The sequence below is a fragment of the Triticum dicoccoides genome, chromosome 2B (assembly GCF_002162155.2).
Source record: "Triticum dicoccoides isolate Atlit2015 ecotype Zavitan chromosome 2B, WEW_v2.0, whole genome shotgun sequence".
Lineage (NCBI taxonomy): Eukaryota > Viridiplantae > Streptophyta > Magnoliopsida > Poales > Poaceae > Triticum > Triticum dicoccoides.
This window is the reverse complement of record NC_041383.1, coordinates 35340501-35357018: the sequence shown is the minus strand read 5'-3', so window position 1 is coordinate 35357018 and position 16518 is coordinate 35340501. Positions and strand designations below refer to the sequence as shown.

Here is a 16518-nt window from a genome sequence, read left to right as displayed (position 1 = left end):
GTGATTGGGTGGAAACCACGAGCACTATCGGCAAGGGCCAGAAGAAAAATAAGCGGCAACACAAGTGGGGCTCCGTGTTGAAATACATGACATGGATCTATGGGTCACGACTCATACTTATTGGGCTAACAACATGTGATTTCTTTTCCTCCGTTGCAACACACGGCATTTTTGCTAGTAAAGACTAAGTATGGATCCAATCCAACAGGTACATAGCTAAGCTAAGGTAGCACCACCGATATATATACAGACCCACAATGAACGTGTCTGTCATATCATGTGCTGCGTGGTGGGCGGCATGATGGAGCCGTCGCTGCGGCCCTGCTGCTTCTGCAGCTCCACGTTGGCGTGCCACCCGATGTCCATCACGAAGCCCAGGTTGCTGAGCTCGCCGTACTCCTGGCAGATGGCACAATACTCGAGGAGAGTTTTTACGGTACCCTATACCGCTGATTGTGACGGGGGAAAAGAAATCACATGTCGTTGCGAGCGCCTGATACACGGGGATATTTCCAGTAGGCCGACGCACGGATGAACAGAAACGAAACAAGAAAAAAGGTAGTTTATTTTGAGACCTAGATTAGTCTAGGTTTATTATTTCCAAACTAATCATTGTTCTCTTTGTACCATTCTTCTTTGATAGCTTCAACAAAATCGCATGCTTTTGCCGATTCTAATTTTGGGATTGAGTTGAATTAGTGAGGTCCATCTCGCCAATTCCAACAAATAATGAAATTAGGTAATGTATTATTCACCTACATTGCATTACTACAAATTATTGGTTCATAAGATTATCTTGTGTTTCTAGTGTTGTGAATTTTTTTTGTCAGCTGTCAATTTTCTTTAAGGTTTTGTTCATGTGAATGCGATGAATAGATAAAAAAAAGATAAGTTTGCATCATGCCATCTCCATTAGACTAGAACCTAGGACTTTTTTTTACCACAGCCTTCGCGTATGAGACTTAGTGTGAAGCCTCGCCCCCCCCTATGTCGAAATCCTGGCTCCGTCCCTGCCTACGTCCTCGGTCATCTCGTCGCTTCTACCGAGCCCGTAGTCAGACTGAGTTGTCGCTCATCGCCGCCTTCTTTCCCGTCGTATTCATCCACCATAGCGTCGTCTCACTCAAGCCGGCGCCCTTTCGTCCATGGACAAGTCCCCAGGGCTCGTCCCGCACGTACACACCTACCCACGGGCGCGCCTGTTCGCACTCCGTGCCCGCAGGAACAGCCACAGCGCAAGCGCCACAACACAGCAGTGTTCCCGCCTCCCACACGCGAGCAGGCCCATAGCGTCGCCTCGCCTCGCCGCCGTCGGCGGTCAGCGCAGGCCGTGGAAGCCAGACGCCATGGTCTCGCCTGCCCAGCACGGCCAACCGCCGTCGCGGAAGAGCAGCGTGCGCCGGAAGGTATCGGATGTCCAGAAGACGTCACCTCAGTTTCGAGGTGCTCCACCTTGCCGGCCCAGCCGTCCTTGCCACGGCGGTCCAGCCCTGGAGGCGAGAAGGCGGGCCTGAAGTCGTCGACACGGCCGAGAAGGGGTGAGGTGGCGCACACTGGTGGATGGCAAGTCGACGGAGTGTGCAAAGCTCCGACCTGGGGCGCCTCCAGGGACGGGGGAGAGCAGCGGGGCGTCTGTGGATACAAAGATGAGGAAAGACCAATCTGTTGAGGGACGAAATCACTATTCTGACCTTTTTAACAATCTTTGCACAAAATGAACTCGACATGAAAGTATTTCACAATCTAACCCTTTTAGCAACGCCACAGCCCGTGGCGTTTCTTCTCCATACAAAAACGCCGAAGTAGCTCGCGTTTCAGACCCACATACGAACGCCAAGCTAGCTAGCGCTTCCGACCCACATGGAAACGCCAAGCACGTTGGCGTTTCCGTCCAGGCAGAAACGCCATGATCATTGGCGTTTCCAACCTAGTCTTCGGATGGTCTTCAGCATGCATGTAGCGACACAGCTTGCATGCAATGGCAGTAGTAGTTATTACTTAGCTATGAAGTGATAGAAGGTAGTAGCTGCATGTCGGCAGTAGTAATTTTTCTGAGCTGTAGAGGAGGCGTGGCTTAGACTGGGCATAGTGGGAGTAACTTCAGCAGTAACTTAGACTCCAACTCAGTATATTTGCATACGTGGTAATGATTTAATGAGGACAGAGAGTATAGCAGTAACATAGCTGGTTACCGTAACTTCGCGCTTCATCCAACAATTTTTTAATGCAAACCGATCCACTGCGGCGTCCCCATCGCGAAGGAAAAGAAAAAACAACTTTCCCTATCACTCCATCCTCTCCTTCCCTGCCGCCTCCATCCTCTCCCTCGCTGCCGCCTTAATCTCCCTGGCCCCACTCTCCGTGTCGCCGCCTAGCGGAGGCTCTGGCCGGCGGCACGAAGCCACCCGAATCGTGGCCAAGTCAGGTGCCCGTAGGGAGGCGGCGCCGGTCCGGTCATCGGCGACCTCGCCGCCGCAGCAGCACGTCCCCGGCGCCCAAGCAAGCTCGTGCGCCAGCCGCTGGCCACAACAACTCTTCTACCCCGACACTCCGACGAGCTCGTCCGCCAGCCCCTCGACACCACCGTACCTGTACCCCCCTCTCATGGAATCCTCTACTGCAAACCCTACATGTATAAATTTCAATTGCAATTTCTTTAGCTCGAATTTGCATCATTAGGTAATTTCTATGTTCAACGTCTAGAATATTTGATTCAGCGTGTGTAGGTCTTCAGGGAATTTTTGTACTGCCAAGTCTTTACTCACGTCTAAGTCTGAATTTCTAAGTCTGAATCAGCATGTGTAGGTGTAGCCTGAATTACCAAAACAGTGAGCTTCACTTGACGTCTTTTTGCTTTTGCTTGCTTCATTGAACAAGTGATATATCACATCAAGACACTAGTTAGGACATGCTTTTTGAACAAAGGATTGATTGTGCTTCATATAGCAGAAACAGTAGGATTATCCTACTGCAGTTTTATTAAGATAAGTATTTGCAAGTTAGATTTTCATACAAAGAGAATAAGTTGTGTACCTGACCAAATATAATCATTTTGAACAGTCAAAATACTCCAGTTCATCAAAATAGATGTGTCCTGTGTTAAGTCTATCTCTTACAGTAGCCTAAAGAAAATCTTGTTTTAAGTATGTTTCTGACCAAATACAATTGCATACCTCGTGAATTTGTCCAGTGCGCTTGATAATTTAATATTTATAATACTTTTGTTAGAGAGATGAGGTGTTGTACAAAATTCCATTGCTACTGTACTATGCTCATGACTTCTGATATTTGTAACAGGAGGCCTATGTACACCTGCACCTGAAGGCTTGCTATGTTTTGGACAATTGCCTCCAATGCATAATTATAATTTGCGACCTCCGCCAATGCAGCATCTTGTACAAGGACACCAAAATATGGATACCAGTGAACCAGCTGATGGTTTCGATGATGAAGCTGAAGCAAGTATCATCGATCCTTCCTCCCTCTACACACTAGATCACTACCTTGTCCAGATGGACATGTTAGAATCGTTCGCCAAGGAGATCGCAATAGAAGTGAAGGAAAGCCTCGATGCTCAAGGAAGATCAAGCAGAAGTGGTCCAAGGATTTACGTGAACAGGTCACGTGAAGCAGCTGTTGAGCAATTGGTACGCGACTATTTCTGTGATAATCCTATCTACAAGAAAAAGGTATTTCGTAGAAGATTCCGGATGAGAAGGCTCCTTTTCGAATGTATCGTACATGCACTAGGAGAGTGGTCTCCAGAGTACACGCAAAGGAAAGATGCTCTTGACCGTGATGGACTATCTCCGTTGCAGAAATGCACATCAGCTATTCGCCAATTGGCATATGGTACTCCGGCGGACGCTCTCGATGAGTACCTTAAGATTGCCGAGTGCACATCAATTAAGTGCTTAAAGCTGTTCGTCAAAGGCGTGATTCATATATTTGGTGATGAGTATATGCGTAAACCCAATGTCAATGATGTGCAGCGCTTATTTGATATTGGAGAGAGTCGTGGGTTTCCTTTCATGTTAGGAAGCCTCGACTGTATGCACTGGCGTTGGGACAAATGTCCCATGGAGTGGAAGGGACAATCCTACTCTTATTCTAGAGGCGGTTGCTTCTCAGGATCTTTGGATATGGCATGCATTTTTTGGTGTTGCTGGATCCAACAACGACATCAATGTGCTTAATCAGTCGACGTTGTTCCTTGAGCAACTGAAAGGGCAAGCTCCTCGAGTGAACTATAATGTCAACGAGAAGGAATATCAACTTGGTTATTACCTTGTAGATGGAATATACCCAGAGTGGGCGGCATTTGTGAAGTCAATACCGATGGCTCAAACAGAAAAACAAAGGCTGTTTGCTAAACATCAAGAAGGTACAAGGAAGGATGTGGAACGTGCATTTGGTGTGCTCCAAGCGCGATGGTGTATTTTACGGCGCCCAGCACGTTTATATGACCGGGGCGATCTCCATCATATTATGCTGGCCTGCATCAATCTACACAACATGATAGTCGAGGATGAAAAATAAGAGGCGGGGAATATGCTTGATTTGAATGAGGAAGCAGGCTCGTCAATTGTTTTCCCATCGGTATTTATGCACGGTGACATGCCAATATTTGCCGAAGTACTTGAAAGAGATGCTAGAATTCATGATCGTCCCAAGCATAAGGCTCTAAAAAATGACTTGATTGAGCATATATGGAAAAAGTTTGGGCGACGATAGATTATATTCAAGACTTGATCCATGTATTGCTAAATATGTTTTATATATTTTAACTATTATATTGGCACTTTATTATTTATTATGGATCCGTTAGAATTTGTGTTCTTGTATTTATCTATGGGTACTAACAAACAAAATTCATATTGATACATGCCACATATAGACCATAAAGTTGAAGTACTAGTATAGATCCCACAAAACAATAAATGAAAACCTCCAAGTTACTACCTCTATGTTACTACTCCCTCCGTCCGGGTTTTTTAGGCCTAAAGACAACTTCTCTTAGACCAAAACATATAGTAATTTGCGCACATTAATTCTTCCATTTCACTCCCAATACACTCTCTCCCATGCATGCAGCCAATGAAAAAACACACATGAAGTGTGTTAATTTCCCAGCCATGGCACCAACAACAATGACTTTCAATGCAACCAATGAAATGGTTGCATGTACGTACTTTTTCCAAAACGAGGCCCTATAAAAAGGGACATGTTTGTGATGCTGAGAGGCCTAATAAACCCGGACGGAGGGAGTACCCACTATGAAGATAGTAACATAGACTAGTAACATATGGATGTTAGTACTCTATGTTACTGCCCACTATGGCTAGTCTTAGTAGCTAAGCTTACAACGTAAGTCATGATGTCATTTAGGCACTAGACGTCAGCCCATGCGTTCTGTAGTCGGTTTGTAATCCCCTATAAAAGGAGCACTACTCCATCGATGTAATGCATTCCACTCCAATCCAGTGAAGGAACAAAGAAGCAAGCTAGCGGCGGTAGTTATTAACTATGTAGATGCATGTCGGCAGCAGTGAAAATGGAAAATGACTGGAGCTGCCGTAGCTTAGTAACTAAGCAAGGAGCCCGCCGTGACTTACGTGTGTGGTACTCCCTCCGTCCGGAAATACTTGTCATCGAAATGAATAAAAAAGGATGTATCTAGATGTATTTTAGTTCTAGATACATCCCTTTTTGTCCATTTTGATGACAAGTATTTTCGGACGGAGGGAGTACTAGCTTTTGGTCTAGTACGTTGTACCAGGAATAGTTGTGTAGTATTCTCTAGGTCTAGGGACAGCTAGATGTGTGCAGGTACATGTATCAGTTGATATTTTCTAGTTTAGGTCGGTTCAAAACACCTATAAAAGGAGATGTACCCCGGCCGGTTGTAATCAGGTCATTCCACTTCAATATCAATCAAGCCTCCTCTACTAGTGCTTGTGTGTGAGCTCAACCGGCTGTCTACAAGCCAAGTAGCAGTAGTACGAGTAGCTCCATCAGTGTATGTGTGTGCTTTGCTAGTGTGCATGAGCACAAGTAGTACTAACACACAACCGCTACTCTCTGTAGTTTAGCTCTTCCTCGCCTTTGTCCGATCCTTCAGTTGGGCTAACAATTGGCATCAGAGCTCCAGGTTGCGGTAGCTATGGCCGGTGCACAAGAAAAGTAGCAGCTCACCATCTCGGGTGGTTTCAGGACGCAACCATCACAGGACGGCTCCCAGTCGCCGCCTCCGGAGGAGCAGCGAGGGTGCAGCCGGTCCAAGCGCGGCCGTCGCGGTGAGGTCGTGTTAGGGAGATTGTGCGCGAGACCGTAGTCAGCGGTAGCGTACCCATCACCTTCCCGATGCTCACGCGCTCGAACTACAGCAAGTGGGCGTTGATCATGGAGTGTAACCTCCATGCGGCGAGCCTCTAGGTTCGCATGGAGGACGACCTGGTCGAGAGAAAGGAGGACCGGAAAGCCGTGGCGGCACTCATGCGCGCCACGCCGCCGGAGATGCACGGCATGCTCGCGGCGAAGGCAAGCGCCAAGGAGGCGTGGGAAGCCATCCGCACCCAGCGCCTCGGCAGCAACCGCGTGCGCGAGGCGAACGCGCAGAAGCTGCGGGCGGACTTCGAGAACATCGCCTTCAAGGAGGGCGAGCTCGTTGACGACTTCGCCATGCGGATCTCCAGCGTTGTGTCACAACTCCGAGCGCTCGGAGACACCATGGACGATGCGAGAGTCGTGCGGAAATTTCTCCGAGTCGTGCCAGCTCGCTTCGCTCAGGTAGCTTTCTCCATCGAGACCTTGCTTGACCTGAGTGAGCTCTCCATAGAGGAGCTCACGGGCCGGTTGCGGGTGGTCGAGGACCGCCTTGAGGACGACCGTGAGAGCTTCGGGGGAGAACAACTCCTGTTCTCGAAGAAGTGGGAGGCGAGGAAGCGTCAAGGACGTGGTGGGGGTACCCCAAGCAGTGGAGGCGGCACCGGCAGAAGCGGCGGTCGCACCCAGGGCGGAGCCGGACAAGGTGCCGGCAACGACGACCAGGACAAGTGCCGATATTGTAGCATCAAGGGCCACTGGGCCCGTGAGTGCCGCAAGAGGATGGCTTAGGAGGATGCCGCGGCCGCGGCGAACATCGTCGAGGCTGAAGAGGACGGTGGGCCAGCAATGATGATGGCTTGCGTCAAGACCATGCAGGAGGGCACAGCGCCTCCGGCGACCATGGTCTCGACAAGCATCGAAGCCGTGCAGGAGGACGCAACACCTCCGACGACCACGGCACCGGAAACCGTTAAGTCCGCGCGGGAGGCACGAAGCTCTTCAACTAATCCCCTCCCGACATCGATAGCGCTCTACCCGACAACAATGTTCTCGGGAGACTACGATTGGGAGGAGATGAAGACCCGGGTGTGGGGGAGCCACGGCCTGGCAACCACGTCCCCTGCGACGCTGGTCAAGCCCATGCAAGTTGGCACAGCAAAGGCATCCCCGACATCCTCGGGACCCGACAAGCCCGTGTCAGGAGGCACCGCAACGACACATCTGGTGGGCCACGTCCCGACCATGATGATGGCGACCAGTGAGCCCGTGCAAGAGGCATGGCACTCTGAGGTCGGCCACACCCCGACAACCAGGTTCTCGGCGTTCTGCAAGCCCGTGTGGGCGACACGGCACTCTTCGACAAGCCTCAACTGGGAGGCAATGAAGAGACGGTCATGGGGCGGCAAGGCCTCGACCGAGACTACGACGACCATAGAGTCCGTGCAGGAGGCACAACACTCTTTGGTCGGCTATGCCGTGACCCCGACGCGCTCGGGGTCCATCGAGTCCGTGCGGGGCGCACCGGACTCCGTAGTTGGGCACGACCTGACTACGCTGGTGGCGGCCGTCGAGACCGTGCAGGAGGCACGGTGCTCTATGGTTGGCCACACCGCAGCCCCGACGCACTCGGGGTCTATCGACTCCGTGCGGGTGGCACGACACTCTCTGGAAGGGCATGCCCCAACCACGCTGGTGGCGACTGTCGAGACCGTGCAGAAGGCACGGTGCTCTATGGTCGACGACGCCGCAACCCCGACGCGCTCGGGGTCCATCGAGTCCGTGTGGGAGGCACGACTCACAACTGTCGGGGGAGACCCGACAAGCAAGTCTGATGGGAGAGCGACAAGGAGTCCAATACCTTGGGAGAAGCCACTCCGGGTAGTGCGATGTCCGACAAGTCATCCCCGGGAAGGGAGTTCCCGGGTAGCATGACGTCTGACACGACAACCCTGGGAAGAGAGTTCCCGTGCAGTGTGACGTCAGAAATTACGACCCCAGCAACACTGACGCCCAAGGGCGAGGTGGTTCTTGGGCAGTTCGTGTCCCCGCCAACAGCGCGGTCGGACCCGTTGGATGCCAACAACAACAATGGCACTCCACATAGGTTCCGACGCCTAGGGAGACCTTCTCGGCGAACCTGCGGGACGACCGCAGCACCCCGAGATCAAGAAGCACGAGCAAGGCGTATGGGCTACACAGAGCCTGAGAAGGTGGACACCCCGATGAAGGCACTTGGTTGTGTCCGGTTCCAGAAACCGCGTGATAAGATCGGGATCATCAACAACAAGCTCCTTCGACAAGGTTGAGGGGGATATTGTTGGGTCAAACCTTGTCTCCGATATTTGCATGTAGCGGCGGTAGTTATTAACTAGGTAGATGCATGTCGGCAGCAGTGAAAATGGAAAATGACTGCAGCTGCCGTAGCTTAGTAACTAAGCAAGGAGCAGCCGTGACTTACTTGTGTAGTACTAGCTTTTGGTCTAGTACGTTGTACCAGCAACAGTTGTGTAGTAGTCTCTAGGTCTAGGGACAGCTAGATGTGTGCAGGTACATGTATCAGTTGATATTTTCTAGTTTAGGTCGGTTCAAAACACCTATAAGAGGAGATGTACCCCGGCCGGTTGTAATCAGGCCATTCCACTTCAATATCAATCAAGCCTCCTCTACTAGTGCTTGTGTGTGAGCTCAACCGTCTGTCTACAAGGCAAGTAGCAGTAGTACGAGTAGCTCCATCAGTGTTTGTGTGTGCTTTGCTAGTGTGCATGAGCACAAGTAGTACTAACACACAACCGCTACTCTGTGTAGTTTAGCTCTTCCTCGCCTTTGTCCGATCCTCAGAAGCCGGCGACTCTGTAGTTGGGCTAACACAGTCGTGGCGTCGTGGTGGAGCAGCGGTGTCGGCGTGGCGGGTCCTCCTCTAGCGCCTAGCTGCAGCAGGAAAAGGAGGGTGGAGGGACAGGAAAGAGCAGCAGGGTGTTGATGGCGAGCAGTGCCGGAGGTAGAGGGTGGACAGGGTGGGCCGCGGCCCACCCTGGGATTTTTCCAATAGCTTTATATCATAGCAAAAAAAGTTATAAATACTAATACATAAAAGAATTTATAAATAGTTTTACTGTTGGCCCACCCTGGCCCATTGGGCTGGATCCGCCACCGATGGCGAGGAAGATGGCCTAGCTCGACAACCTCCTGATTCGCCATAGATGGCCAGGCGCAAGACGGCGGCGGCTGCAACTCACGTGGGCGGGCAGGCGGAGTGTGCTGAATTTGTTGACAACTTAATCTAGTCGTTGGTAGCAGTAGCTTAGAAGCTTTCTTTCCCTAGTTCTCAGCAAAGTTCAGTAGGCACAAGCCGCGCCTGTGCATGCCGTGCATGTAGGGCAAAGGACCCGGTCTTGGTGCTCGTGGGATGGCGCGAGCGTGAGCCAGATCGTGGCGCCGAGGTAGGATCGCTACCGGCCACCATTTCTTTCCCTGTAACAGAATAAGTAGAGATTGAGAAAGATGGCAACGTTTTACGCAACGCTAAACCCCTAGTGTTCATCTCTGTCGGAGTGAAATCGAGAGACTAGGGATTCCTGACAATTGGCATCAGAGCCTCCTTCGATCCGAGGCGACCATGTCCAATGGCGGCGCACGCACGCCGTCGACGCCACCCGACGGACAGGGCGGGGGACGCGGTACCACCGGCGACACGGACGGAGCTGCGGCGCGGCCACGAGAACGGAGCCGTGGCCGCAGCGTCGTCAGACGCGGCGGCAACGAGGTCATCGTGCACAAGCGCGTGGTGCAGGATCGCTCGAACTACAGCAGCAACATCGTCTACCCCACGCTGACGGCGACGAACTACATCGAGTGGGACCTCGTTATGAAGATCAACCTGCGGGCGCAGGGTCTCTGGGAGGCCGTGTCTGGCATGGGCGAGCCGGGCCATCGAGAGGACATGGCGGCACTCTCGGTGTTGATCCGGGCGGCACCGCCTGAGATGACGCCGGTACTCGCCGTCAAGGACACCGCGCACGAGGCGTGGGAGACGATCCGTATGATGCGCGTGGGCATGAACCACGTGCGGGAGGCGGCTGCGCAAAGAGTTCGAGCGGATCACCTTCAAGGAGGGTGAGTCGCTCGACGCGTTCGGCATGCGGATCACGTGCATCGTCAACAATCTCCGATCCCTTGGCGACACGGTGGAGGAGACCAAGGTGATGCAGAAGTTCTTGCGCGAGGTGCCTGCGCAGTACGCCCAGATCGCATGCTCGATCGAGACGCTGCTCGACCTCAACGGCATGTCCGTAGAGGAGCTGATCGGGCGACTCCGATCGGCCATAGAGCGCTGCTCCATCACCACCCAGAACCACGGCGGCGAGCTTCTTCTCACGGAGAAGGAGTGGCTCGCGCGCGCCAAGCACAAGGAGAGGGGGCAGGGCTCCAACTCCGGTGGCGGCAAGTACAAGGGCAAGCAGCAGCAGGGCACTGGGCACGACGGCGCGCAGAACAGGCAGCAGTCCGGGGGTGGTCGCGACATGTCCAAGGTAAAATGTTACAACCGTAACAAGTACGCGAATCACTCCTCCAGGTACTGTCCCGAGCCTCGCCGTGAGCGCAAGGAATGCGCCAATCTGGTGCAAACTGAGGAGGCACTAGTGCAGAACCGGGTAATAGCACCGGTTCGTAAGGCCCTTTAGTGCCGGTTCCATAACCGGCACTAAAGTGTGGGCATTAAAGGCCCCCCCCCTTTAGTACCGGTTCAGCACGAACCAGTGGTAAAGGGCAACCACGTGGCACGAGCCAGCTCCGGGGGGCTGGAGCCCTTTAGTACCGGTTGGTAATACCAACCGGTACTATAAGGTTTGGTTTTTTTAGTTTTATGATTTCTTTTTCATTTAATTTTGTGTTTCCATTTTAATTCTTTTTCGTTTGATGGTATTTTACGATACTACACATTGTACACGTTATGCATATATATATATATATATATAAATAGAATTTCTAGTAGAACCAATCATGCATATATATATCATCAACGTCTCACAAACCACCATATTAATTAATTCACACATACACAAATGTATAGCTAGCTATATACAATTTCTCCTAAATATGCATGTTGCCTTCGGAGCCAGTGGCATTAGCCTAATTGGTGCCTTCGGAGCATGATGACAATTGAAAGTGGTTTTCATGGGGGCGGTAGCGGGTAATAGTATTCTTCCTTCGGATTTATGACCTGGTCGAGCAAAAATCCCGCTATTTCCTCTTGAAGTGCTTCTACGCGCTCCGTTTCTAGGAGCTTCTCCCGCGCCTCTCTGAACTGTTAAGAAGAAGATCAATATGCATGTGTATTAGTTGTGTGACTAGATATTCATAATGGTGTAAAAATTGTGAATAGTGTTCTGACAAGCGTACCCATTCCTGTCTTTGAGATCTTCTCCTTTCGGACGCCATCATGCGAATGTTCTCGCAAACGCAGAATGCACACAGATCAGTCCCCTGCGCCTGCTTCAGGGCCTTTACGAGAATGGAATTTGATCAGATAATAATTATTCAAGCATGATAATTAAAGAGATGGCAGCTAGCTAGCTAGCTAGTACTACTTAATTACTTACCTTGGGTCTTCCCCATTTAAGCTTTTTTTTTCATTCGCCTTCCGTGACACTGATGAACCTTGCCCAAGCCCTGCCCACCGATAAAGAAAATGAATAAAGGGGTTATTAAATAGTTCATATCATGAAATGACGAACTAAATAGGCCGAGATATATAGTTAATAATGATTGAAATTACCTGTTGACTATCCCAAACAAGATGTTATAGTCAGTTTTAACTTTGAGTACTGAGTCCAGTATTTCAACTGTTCCGTCGTCAACTTTAATGATACACAAGACTCAGTGAAATCTGCATGCACACACGTTTGCATGTCTTAATTAAGTGGGCATATGTAAGCAAAAACATGTAGCTAGCTAGTAGGCAAAAACAGAGAATTTGTAGTACAAGACAGTGTGACTCACTGGAAGTTGTAAGGAGGTAGTATATCTTCATTGTATTTGAGGCGCTTCAAGAACTCTAGCATGTTGTCCTCTACGTCCTTTTGATGATGTGGATTTATCCGCCAGGTGTATTCATTAACGGTGTTTGGGTCAATGAACCCAATGCCATAGCGTCCAGCTCTTCTTATTTCATACATCTTCATCCTGCATAATACCACAGAAAAGAATATAGTGAGGATAATTACAGGTAATGATTGACGATCAAAAGGATCACTAGAGCTAGCTTGAGACTTAAATTACAAAAAGAAATCACTTACAGACAATAGAAACTGACGATAGATTTGTCGAGTGCGTCTTGATTGTATAACTGAAACAATTCAGAATACTCAACGGACAGAGCTTTCTCATGGAAGTAATGATCCTCCTTGACATTCACCATGAGGGACAATCGATCTGAAATCTTGGTAATGTTCATGTACCATTGATGCAATTCATACATTCTCGTTGGGAGGTTCTTGACCTTGTCTGGCTCGACCAAAGGTTGGCCCTGGACATATTTCCGTTTTATTTCATCCTCTCTAAGCACAGGCATGGGCTCGATCTCGAGTAGTTGTCCAACAGTGATTTTGAGAACTTCAGCCTGCATTATATGGTCCTCCGTTATTACCACATTGCCCACCTCAGGAACGTAAACTATTTGCCCACAATAATATTGGGCGCGCGTACTGTCACGTGTTGTTGGCACAACAAGCGAGGGGATCGATTGCGCCACCTGTTCTCCCAGCTGGGGAATGGTTTTCCCGCATTTTCTGACAGCTGCTTCTTGTTTGCTCGATCCCGAGCTCGCCTCCTTACGTAGACGTGCTCGATTTAACTTCCTGATGTGGCCCTCATAGTCTGTGTCAACAGGCTTGGGAGCTGGTGGTTGAGCCATACGAATGAAGTGGTCAATCGTTTCCTCAGGCACTTTCTCCCTTGGCGGCGGTGGCGGTTTCGGTGCAAAATGGGCTTCCACCTCGGCCTTCGATATGGCTGCGATTTCCTCCTCGGACCTGTCATAAGCCCTCTGCGGAAGAGGCGTGAGGCTTGGACCATATTTATATCGCTTGCCTCCACCTGTACTTCCTGTACTACCTCGACTCGTACCGCTATGCACCATAGTTGCGGGGTGTCTCTTCTGCGATTGCTGAGGCGGCGGAGACGGCTGACGGGGCTGAGTTGGACAAGGAGGAGTGGCCGCCTGAAGCTGTGCCGGACTTGGAGGAGGAGTGGCCTGAGGTTGTGCCGGACTTGGAGGAGGAGTGGACGTCTGACGCTGTGGCGGACTTGGAGGAGGAGGAGTGGCCTGGCACTTTGCCGGACTTGGAGGAGGAGTGGCCTGACACTTTGCCGGACTTGGCGGACTTGCAGGAGCGGGAGACTGCTGACTCGGTGGCGGACTTCGATGAGGAGTCGGCTGACGCGGTGTCAGTGGCCTTCGAAAGATGATGCAATCCTTTTTCCATAGGATGATACGATGGTTGGCCTCTCCGAGAAAGCGCTCGTCGTCACCTCCAGGAATGTCAAGCTCTAGCTCCGAATATGGGTCCACCACCTCATCAACCAAGACATGAGCATAGCCCGCTGGACTCGGGTTGCAATGGAAGGTTGCCTCGGGGGGATTTGTAAAAGCAACGGCGTCCGCCACCTTCATGGATATGTTCTTCATTTTGACGTGTAGCTCGCAGCTAGTGTTCTCCGTGATGTCATCCACGGGGTATCTACCCAGCATTGCGTCGTACGGGGCGGAACCCACGCTGCTTCTCGGCATGGATGGGGCGGTGCTATCCAATGTTGGATCATTCGCTAGCTGCTGCAGCTGCTGAGACCCCCTTTGCTGGGTAAGTGAGTGGATCTGCTCCTACTGCCGCTGGAATTTGACTACCAATTCCGCTTGACTTGCTTCTAGGCCTTGAAGGCGTTCATAGTCCTGCTTCCTCTACTCCTCCTCCATCTTCCTCTTCTTCTCCTCCGCAATCTTCTTTCTCGCACGGGTTCTGTAGTCGTTGTTCCAGTCTGAAAACCCCTCATACCACGGAATAGCGCCCTTGCCTCATGTTCTTCCCGGGTGTTCAGGATTTCCGAGGGCACGTGTAAGCTCGTCGTTCTCTCTGTTGGGCTGGAACACCCCCGATCGTGCCTCTTCTATTGCAACAAGTATCGCATCATCGGCTCCCTTCAGACTTTCCCTCGTCAAAACATTGCCTGTCTTCGGGTCCAACTCCCCCCATGCGCATAGAACCAAGTCCTGACCCTGGGGGGCCAGCTCTTAGTAACCGGAGTGGCACCTGCATCCTCCATCTCTTTCTCAGCCTTATCCCACTTAGGCATTGCCACCGCATAGCCACCTGGCCCCAGCTTATGGAACTTATCCTTTTTTCAGCATTCTTCTTATTTATTCTCGACCGTTCCTTAGCTAATTCCGAATCCTTGAATTTCACGAAATCGTCCCAATGAGCACGTTGGTTCTCTAGTGTTCCCTCGAATACTGGAGTCTTCCTTCATCCCTTGACGTACTTGTCCCATTCAAGATTCTTGTGGTTCTTGAATGCAACCGCCATCTTCCTAAGAGCAGCGTCCTTGACTTTCTGCACATCTGCTTCTGTGAAATGATCTGGTAGGGTGAAATGTTCCATGAGAGTATCCCAAAGCAGATTTTTTGATTCTTGTCGACAAAAGTAACATCTGGACGTGGAGCAGCGTCCTCTTTGCCTTTTTGTCTTTTGTCTTTTGCTAGCTCTCTCCATTCTTGAAGGGAGATCGGGAGTTGGTCCTTCACAAGAACTCCGCACTGACGAACGAACTTGTCTGCAATCTTCTTAGGTGCTAATGGTTCGCCATTAGGTCTGACTGCCTCGATATTATACTTTACGCCCTCCTTCAACTTTTTGTTCGGGCCTCATTTCGTCCTTTTGCCTGAAGATTTGCTCGATCCGGATGGCTGAAAGAACAAAGATCGATTCGTTAATATATCTTCAAGTCATTTAAAACATGTGATGATCACCAGATACCTGCTTATATAAATATATATACCTCGCCGGACTTTGTTGTTTCAGACATGTTCTTCGTCATCGTCATAATCGTAGTTGATGACTTCATCAATTCGGTCGTCGCGATCGAATATCATATCACCCTCTCCGGTGTTGTTTAGAAATTCGGAGCCGTCATAATCTTCTTCATTCTGATCATCATCTGGCCCGCGTATCATATCGAACATGGTCTATTCTCCCTCTCTGTCGGTATTGTCTGCCATAGCTTTTATTTAACTAATTCAAAAGAAATAAAACAATTTAGTATTCAAATTACATCGTCTCGAATAATAGATATAATCTCAAATACTTCGTCTAGAATAATAGATATAATCTCGAATACATCGTCTCGAATAATATATAATATTGAATAGTACATCACTGGCTAGCTAATTAAAGATCGAATACTACACAAAAATCTAGGACACTCGCGGTTCCTGCGGCGCGGGCGGTGGACACCCAAAGAGAAGGAACCCTCACAGGATCATAGCTGAAGTGAGATCCCCGAAGATACTGCCAGGTATTGGAGAACCTGCCGCCCTCTAACGCAACCATGTAGCGATGGACGTGCTCGTCCTCCTCCCTGACACGGCAACGTACCACCTCCGGCGGGGCCGGGTCCCTCCGCACCGAAACTGGCCCACGTGAACGCCACCAAACGAGATCAGGGTCGACGACGGGACCCGGGGCCGGGTTCCTCATCAAGCGGCGTGCCCCTCCAGGCAGCACCTCCTAGTGCCAGCCCAGCGGAGCCCAGTCCCGGACATGGGTCGGCTGGACGTCGTCGCGGACGGGTCGACGGCGAGGATGCGGGCCGGGCATCGTCGAGAACAAATACTAGCCATATGCCCGCAAAAAGTAACATTTTTTTAATGATTGGATTTTGATAACTAAAATTTCTAACATTTCTACTATTTCAAAAATCTATATACTATTTCATACTAATTAAGCATCTAACACTAAAAACAGAAAACACAACTTCTATACATCCATTAAAAAACTGAAAAACAACATTATATAAAAAATTTCCATACTAATTAAACACTAATTATATCCATCTAACATGCATTCATACATATATAATAGTGAAAAAATAATAATCTAAATAATCTAAACTAATTAAACATACAAAATACGTATATAC

At 50.0% G+C, this 16518-nt stretch overlaps 1 pseudogene; it reads right to left on the bottom strand.

The window, feature by feature from the left end:
- Positions 1–270: 270 nt before the first annotated feature.
- The window catches only part of LOC119360344, a 26928-nt pseudogene continuing 10680 nt past the window's right edge, over positions 271–16518 (bottom strand).